Raw genomic sequence first — 7,562 nt, 5'->3', positions numbered from 1 at the left:
GCTGTGCGTTTGTTCCCTTAGTGGCTTTTGAACTCAGGCACGCAGAACCTAGAACGTGACGGGGGTACCGCCTCCAGTCCGAGACACAGTGTTGACAAATGAGTTCAGCACACCCTTAAGTCATGTCTCCTAGGCTCCAGAGAGCAGCACGGAATAGAGGGGAGGGGTCGTGATCTAGGACGGTGCCTAGCAGGCTGAACACATCAGACCACATGTAATAAGTGATGGGTGAAGGAAGGACGGAGAGGGTGTGGATAACGGGGGCCAGAGCACAGATGGTGACATAACTTCTCATGTTCGGTTAGGCACACTGCTGACAACAGTGAATTGGATGTTTCAGAATAACTTCATAGAGAAGTTCAGATGTTCCCCACGCAAGAGAATGATACGAGGAAACAGACAAGGCCATTACTCTGACCTAATCAAGTGCCACGCTGTACTCCCTAAGTGTGTACAATTAATGTGTCATTCATTTTAGAAACTTAGGTATATACATGCAAGAAGTGTGTGCCACATCTGTAATCCTAGCTACTCGGGAGGCTGACTTATGTGAAGACCATGGTTCTGAAGCCAGCCTGGACAAGGAAATCTATGAAACTCTTATCTCCAAGTAACCAGCAAAAAGCCAAGAGGTAGAGCTATGGCTCAAATGAAAGAGTACCATCCTTGAATGAAAAAGCTGAGGGAACTAAAGGACAGCACCCAGGTCCTGAGTTCAAGTCCTAGTATCAGCACTGGAAAAAAAAAAGATAGTAGGGCAGGCTTTATTCAAAGAGGAACATGGTATTATGTATTGGGAACGCTCCAACCAGGTCTTTCAGCAGGAGAGAGACTGAACCTTACTCTTAATCTAACAAGGGCAAGTGGAGATTAAAAACCAAGGGATTGGGAAGGATCAATGGATGAAACATTTCTATGAGGAGATGTCAGGGAAGATAAGGGTTTTCTGGTAAAACTGACTTGAAGGATTACTGTGGAAGATGGCCCAGAATATGGAAAAGTAATGCCAGAAATGTAAAATGGAAGATTTTTCACTAACCTGAGCTCTTCAGAAGAGTTCAAGGCTACCACCCTACCCCTGGGCCTGAGCTCTTCAGCTCAAGACTACCTCCCTGCCCTTGAGCCAAGCCCCACTTCCCATTTTCTAGAGGTTAAATGGAGATAAGAGTCTCAGGTCCTTCTGTGCCCAGGCTGGCTTTGAACCTTGATCCTCAGATCTCAGCATCCTGAGTAGCTAGGATGCTACCATGACCATGACTGCCACTGCTACTTCCTCGCCTCCTCCTCCTCCTTCTCCTCCTCCTTCATCCCCCCTCCTCCTCCTCCTCCTCTTTCTTCTTCTTCTTCTCCTCCTCCTCCTCCTCCTCCTCCTTCTTCTTCTTCTTCTTCTTCTTGTATTTTATTGTCAGTTACATTCGTAAGGTAGTGGGTACAATACTTCTTGAACATTATTACCCCTTCCCATGTTTTTTTTGCATGTCGCCCTTGTGCAGGGGCCAAGATAATCTTTCTGTATCCTTCCAATTTTATTTTATTTATTAATTTTTCCCACCAGTCCTGTGGCTTGTCCTAAAGCTTTCTCAAGGCTAGAACTCTACCAATTGAGCCACAGCACCATTTCTGGCTTTTCCTATGTATGTGGTGCCGAGGAATCGAACCTGGGTCTTTGTGTATGCTGGGCAAGCATTCTACCACTAGGCCAAACTCCCAGCCAAGTTGTTGCAATTTTATTATGTATGCTGCTGATTGGTCATTTTCTCAAATACTGAATTTTTAAAAAATTTTTAGCCATATAGGCCAGTAACCTTACTTTATCCTATCGTTCAGAAAAATGATAATAAAAATGCTTTTTTCTTACAAATTAATTTTGTAGGACAGATAATATGAGTTTATCTTGATACCCTCTAAGAGAAAGATTTGTTCTGAAGGCAGGAAAGTGTTTAAGGTAAGCAAAGGCTGAGAGTTTAACCAGAGGTGGTGCTGTGGCTCAAGTGGCAGAGTACTAGCCTTGAGGAAAAAGCCCAAGGACAGTGCTCAGGCCCTGGGTTCAAGTTCCAGGACTGGCAAGAGAGAGAGAGACAGACAGATAGACAGACAGAGTATGTTTATTTGAAAATGAAGGAAAAGCCTTGGAAGAAAGCTCTCCATCTGGAGAGGGACTTAAAGAGGAGTTCAACGCCGTCCTCTTGGAGAGTGGTTAGTGGTGTCCTCTTGGAGAGTAGTTATTATAATACAGGGCTCTGCCCATATCTTCTCCCCTGGGCTTTTGGATGATTGCCTAATGGCTGTGCACACACCACCTACCTCTTTTCATTGATTGCACAGGAACTATGGTCATTATGTGAAGTGTTTGAGTAGGAAGCAGAAGCATTTGGGCAGGAAGAAGCATTTGAGCAGGCCTGAAGCACTACTGAAACACAAAGTGTCACAATGGGCCACATGTTATCCGCCATATGTTATTTCTATCACTTTTCTTTTCTTTTTTTTTTTTTTTGCCAGTCCTTGGCTTGAGCTCAGGGCCTGAGCACTGTCCTTGGACTTTCTCAAGGCTAGAGCTCTACCACTTGAGCCTCAGCACCACTTCTGGCTTTTTTTTTTCTTCTATGTATGCGGTACCTAGGAATCGAACTCAGGTCTTCGTGCATGCTAGGCAAGCACTCTAACAATAGGCCAAAAGCCTTGTATTTCCATCACTTTTTATCCTTATCTACGTAATAGTTTCTCTTTCTTTTTCTCATTTCTACCAACTGCTCTTAGTGAACTGGGACAATGACTGTTCCAGGCTACTTCCCCTGAGAGGGACAGAGTGGGGACCCTTCCTGGGATGTTCCAGGAAGGGTCCTTTTGCCAGATGGGTCATGATTTGTGTGCTGTTTCAATGGAACATATAAACTACTAAATAATAAAACCATATAAACTACTCTTTTTTTTGTCAGTCATGGGACTTGAACTTTGGGCCTGGGCACTGTCCCTGAGCTCTTCAGCTCAAGGCTACCACCCTACCATATAGGCCACAGTGCCACTTCTGGTTTTCTGGTGGTTAATTGGAGATAGAGTCTCACGGTATTTAGTACCTAGGCTGGCTTTGAACCTCTATCCTCAGATCTCAGTCTCCTGAGTAGCTAGGATTACAGGCATGAGCCACCATGCCCAGCTAAAATGCCAAAAGTTTTATTGACCATTTTTATATGCTGAAGGTCCAGATGTAATGTATATTACATAAAATAGAACACCTGAAGGCCATTTTACGTGTATTCCTTGTAAATGTTTGCATAACATTTAGGTAAGGTTTAGACACATAGCTCATACATGTGTAGTTATAGACATTTAGGATGATAAATGTGGTAGACTCACTCATAATAGTTATTTAATAACAGTCTTAAAACAATCACTTCAAAAACTTATAAACAGATGCTTAACTTGATTTTGTCAAGATTTAATTTCTTACCCGAAAGACCAACAAAATTAAGAGAAGATCCAAGCAATTATCTTGATAAAATCCCAAATCTTTGTCCTCTAAGGAGGATTTTTTTCTTTTGCCAGTCCTGGGGCTTGAACTCAGGCCCTGGGTGCTGTCCTTTAGCTGAGTCTTTTTGTGCTCAAGGCTAGCACTTTGACACTTGAGCTATAGTGCCACTTCCAGCTTTTTTTGAGTTCATTTATTGGAGGTAAGAGTCTCATAGGTACTTTTCTGCCTGGGCTAGTTTTTGTTTTTGTTTTTTGTTTTGCCAGTCCTCAGCCTTGAACTCAGGGCCTGAGAACTGTTCTTAGGTTTTCTCAGGACCAGAGCTCTACCACTTGAGCCACAGCACCACTTCTGGCTTTTTTCTATGTATGTGGCCCAATGAATCAAAGCCGGGTCTTCATGCATGCTAGGCAGGCATTCTACCACTAGGCCAAACTCCTGGCTCCTTCCTGGGCTAGTTTTGAACTATGATCCTCAACTTCCTGAGTTGGTAGGATTACAGCCACTGGTACTGGCTGCTCGTTTTTTGTTTTGTTTTTTCTTTTTCTTTCTTTCTTTCTTTCTTTTTTGTACTTTAATGTTATTAATAGTAGAATAATTGTCTAAGTGTTTTTTTTGTTGGTTGTGGGGTTTGATCTCGGCCTGGGTGTTGTCCCTGAGCTCTTCAGCTCAAGGTTACTGCCCTTTCCCTTGAACCTCAGCCCCACTTCTGGTTTTCTGGTGGTTAATGGAGGTAAGTGTCTCACGAACTTTAGAAGTGCCTGGGCTGGCTTTGAGCCATGATCCTCAGATCTTAGCCTCCTGAATAGGTAGGATTACAAGAGTGAGCCACCTCAACTGGCTTTGTCTAAATCTTGAGATGACAACTTGATGGGATTATTGCTGAAGGCAGGTCAGGGTGCTAACAAATTGAAGGTGTTTATGGCATAGGATGAGAAACATTCACTTCATGTTAGACAGTAAACAGACAGAAGATAGAAAGGGGATAGTGATGATCTAGCTCCACGCATACACCATCATGTTACTTCAAGGCCCCATCTCCCTCCATCTAGGCCCCAGTTCCTAAAATAATTTTCAGAATCTCCAAAACAGCACCATTTACTGGGGACCTAGGCTTTATACTTGAGCCCATGGGGATGAGGGGGCATTTTATATTTAAATCATAATATTCCTCTGACTTTCCGAAAGCTTACTGCCCTCTCATAGTGCAAAATGCATTCAGTCTGTCTCCATTAATAATTATAGTCTTAATTGTTACAACATTGTTTAAAAGCCCAAGTTCAAATTCCCCTCTGTGACCCAAGGCAACCTAATTGTGAGCCTTGCAAAAATTAAAACAACAAAACAAAATTTTTAAAAGATGATGGCTCATGTCTATAATCCTAGCTATTCAGGAGGCTGAGATCTGAGGATCCCAATTTGAAGCTAGTTTGGGCAAAAAAGTCTTATTTCTAATTAATGGCCAAAAAGCCAGAAGTGAGCTTGGGGTTCAAGTGGCACAGCACCAACCTTGAGCAAGAAAGCCAAGTGAGAGGGGCCAGGAGCCTGGCCTGGTGGTAGAGTGCTTGCCTAGCATGCACAAAGACCTGGGTTTGATTTCTTGGTACCACATACATAGAAAAAACTGGAAGTGGTGCTATGGCTCAAGTGGTAAAGCTTGGGCCTTAAGAAAGGCTAAGGATAGTGCTCAGGCCCTGAGTTCAAGTCCCAGGACCAGCAAAAAAGAAAGCCAAGTGAGAATGTGAGGTCCCAAGTATAAGCTCCCTGCTGGTGGCACACACACACTCACAAACCAAAACCATCAGATCAAGAGCATAAGGGTGACCTGCTCATCAGAATCTTTGGGGATCTAAGTATGGACCTTTGGTCTGGGAAAAAGAGTACATTTCATGGTTGCTTGAGTCTGTACTTAGGGGCATAAGGAATGGCATGGCAGTCACTGTTTGCGTCTGTTGCCTGCGTCAAGTTCTTTTGCTGAAAGAATCGATGCTGGGTTCAAAACCAGCCTGGGCACTAAAGTCTCCAATTAGTTATCTCCAATTAACCAATAGAAAATTGGAAGTGGGGCTGTGGCTCTAGGGGTAGGGCGGTAGCTTTGAGCTGAAGAGCTCAGGGACAGCACCCAGACCCAGAGTTCAAGCCCCATGATCCGCCCCCCCCACCAAAAAAAAAAGTCTTTTCTGGAAAATGAGAACTATGGGGCAGTTTCCTGAAAACCCACCTTTGGGAAACCTCAAGGCAACTCAGGAGAAAGGCTAGGGTTACATCTCCAAAGTTCAAAACATTCTAAAAGTTTATATTTCCCCTGAAATTTGGCACAAGTTTATTTGGCAGCAAATATCCACAGTCTTTTTTTCTGGTGTGCATATATATGAGTACTGGAGCTTGAACTCAGGGCCTACACATTGTTCTTTAGCTTTTATTTATTTTTTTGGCTCAAGGCTAGTGCTCTCTCACTTAAGCCACAGTTTCACTTTCATCTTTTTGCTGGTTAATCAGAGGTAAGCGTCTTATGGACTTTTTCTACCTAGGTTGGCTTTGCACTTTGATCTTCAGATCTCAGCCTCCTGAGTAGCTAGGATTACAGGTGTGAACCACTGGAATTTGGCAGCATCCGTAGTTTTTAATGGTGTAAGTGACTGAGATAAGTGACTTGGGAAGGGATGCTTCTCAAGCAGAGATAGATAAGCCTTTGCTTAGTGTTTCCAGGCTTTTGTCACCATCAGGGAAAAAAAAATCACAGATGAGACAAAACAAGCAATCGGGAGTGAGCTTGTATTACAAAGCAAAAGCCACACCGGGTGAATGTGGCCATTCTTAGAATGAGTCACATCCACTGAGGTTTTTGCCAGGACCTCTATGACAAACGCTAATGGAAGGGGAATTACTCATGGGCTAAGATGGGGATTTTCCAGACTGGGTTGGCATTTTCCTAGGATAGTTTATTTCCTTTTCATGTCCTTATGTAGGATTCTCAGATGTGTCATCACACCAGGTGCATGATAGGAACAGCCAAATCCACAGTGCTAATAACACAGAAAGGCCATTATAATGAAGCAAAGGACAGTTAGTGGTCATTTCTGTCACCCATATTGATCCTAGCAAAGTCTTGCTTTTCAGTTTGAGTGATCATATGACACCGTGATGTAATGTGACTTTGCCATTGCATCATCCATTGGCAGTCACGCAGTTAGCTCTTTCTTCATGCCATTTACCCTTCCTCATTCCCCTTCAGTTCCCCTTGGAGATTTCTATCCCTTAATCTTCCACGGTTGTGGAAGATTGAACGGCTAACTTTCAGAAGTTCTTCCTGCTGAGCTTAGGGCAGTCAATCCTGCCTACCTTGGCAGTGGAAATTACTGGCTCTCTGATGTAGGTGTACTGTAGGTGGCTGTTAATGAACTGGAAACCAACTTTTCAAGACCATCACCTAAGCATGGAACTGTTGAAATTTGCAAGATACAACATGGTTAAAAATGTAGGGACTAACTGGGTGAGGTGGCTCATGCCTATAATCCGAGCTACTCAGGAGGCTGAGATCTGAGAATCTTGGTTCAAAGCCAGCCCGGGCACAAAAGAATGTGAGACTTATCTCCAATCACTAGAAAATGGGAAGTGGAGCTGTGGCTCAAGGGGTAGGGCCTTAGCCTTGACCTGAAGAGCTCAGGGACAGCGCCCAGGCCCAGAGTTCAAGCCTCATGACTGACAAAAAAAAAAAAAAAAAAAAGTAGGAACTAAGCCAGGCACTGGTGGCTCAGGCCTGTAATCCTAGCTACTTAGGAGGTTGAGATCTGAGGGTCATGGTTCAAAGCCAGCCTGGGGACTAAAGTTTGTAGAGACTCTTACCTCTAAGTAACCACCAGAAAATCAGAACTGATACAGTGGCTCTATTGGTAGAGCACTAGCCTTGAGTTGAAGAGCTCAGGGACAGCACCCAGGTCCAGAGTTCAATGCCCATGACTGACAAAAAAAAAAGTAGGGACTAAATAGAAAGAATAGAATAATAGCTACCAAGGGACCTAAGAATATTAGGCACAAGTTAGGGAGAGCAAGCCTGAATTTACAGCCTTCCAAACTGAACCGTCATTGGATATCA

General features: G+C 43.6%; 1 pseudogene; it reads right to left on the bottom strand.

Annotated features, from left to right (window-relative positions):
- Positions 1-1,443: 1,443 nt before the first annotated feature.
- LOC150061475 (U6 spliceosomal RNA) lies at positions 1,444-1,542 on the bottom strand (annotated as a pseudogene).
- Positions 1,543-7,562: the final 6,020 nt, after the last annotated feature.

Source organism: Megascapheus bottae, chromosome 6, assembly GCF_031878675.1.
Source record: "Megascapheus bottae isolate mThoBot1 chromosome 6, mThoBot2.hap1, whole genome shotgun sequence".
NCBI classification, from domain to species: Eukaryota; Metazoa; Chordata; class Mammalia; order Rodentia; family Geomyidae; genus Megascapheus; species Megascapheus bottae.
Note: the sequence above shows the minus strand (reverse complement) of the source record. Positions and strands in the feature narration are given on the sequence as shown.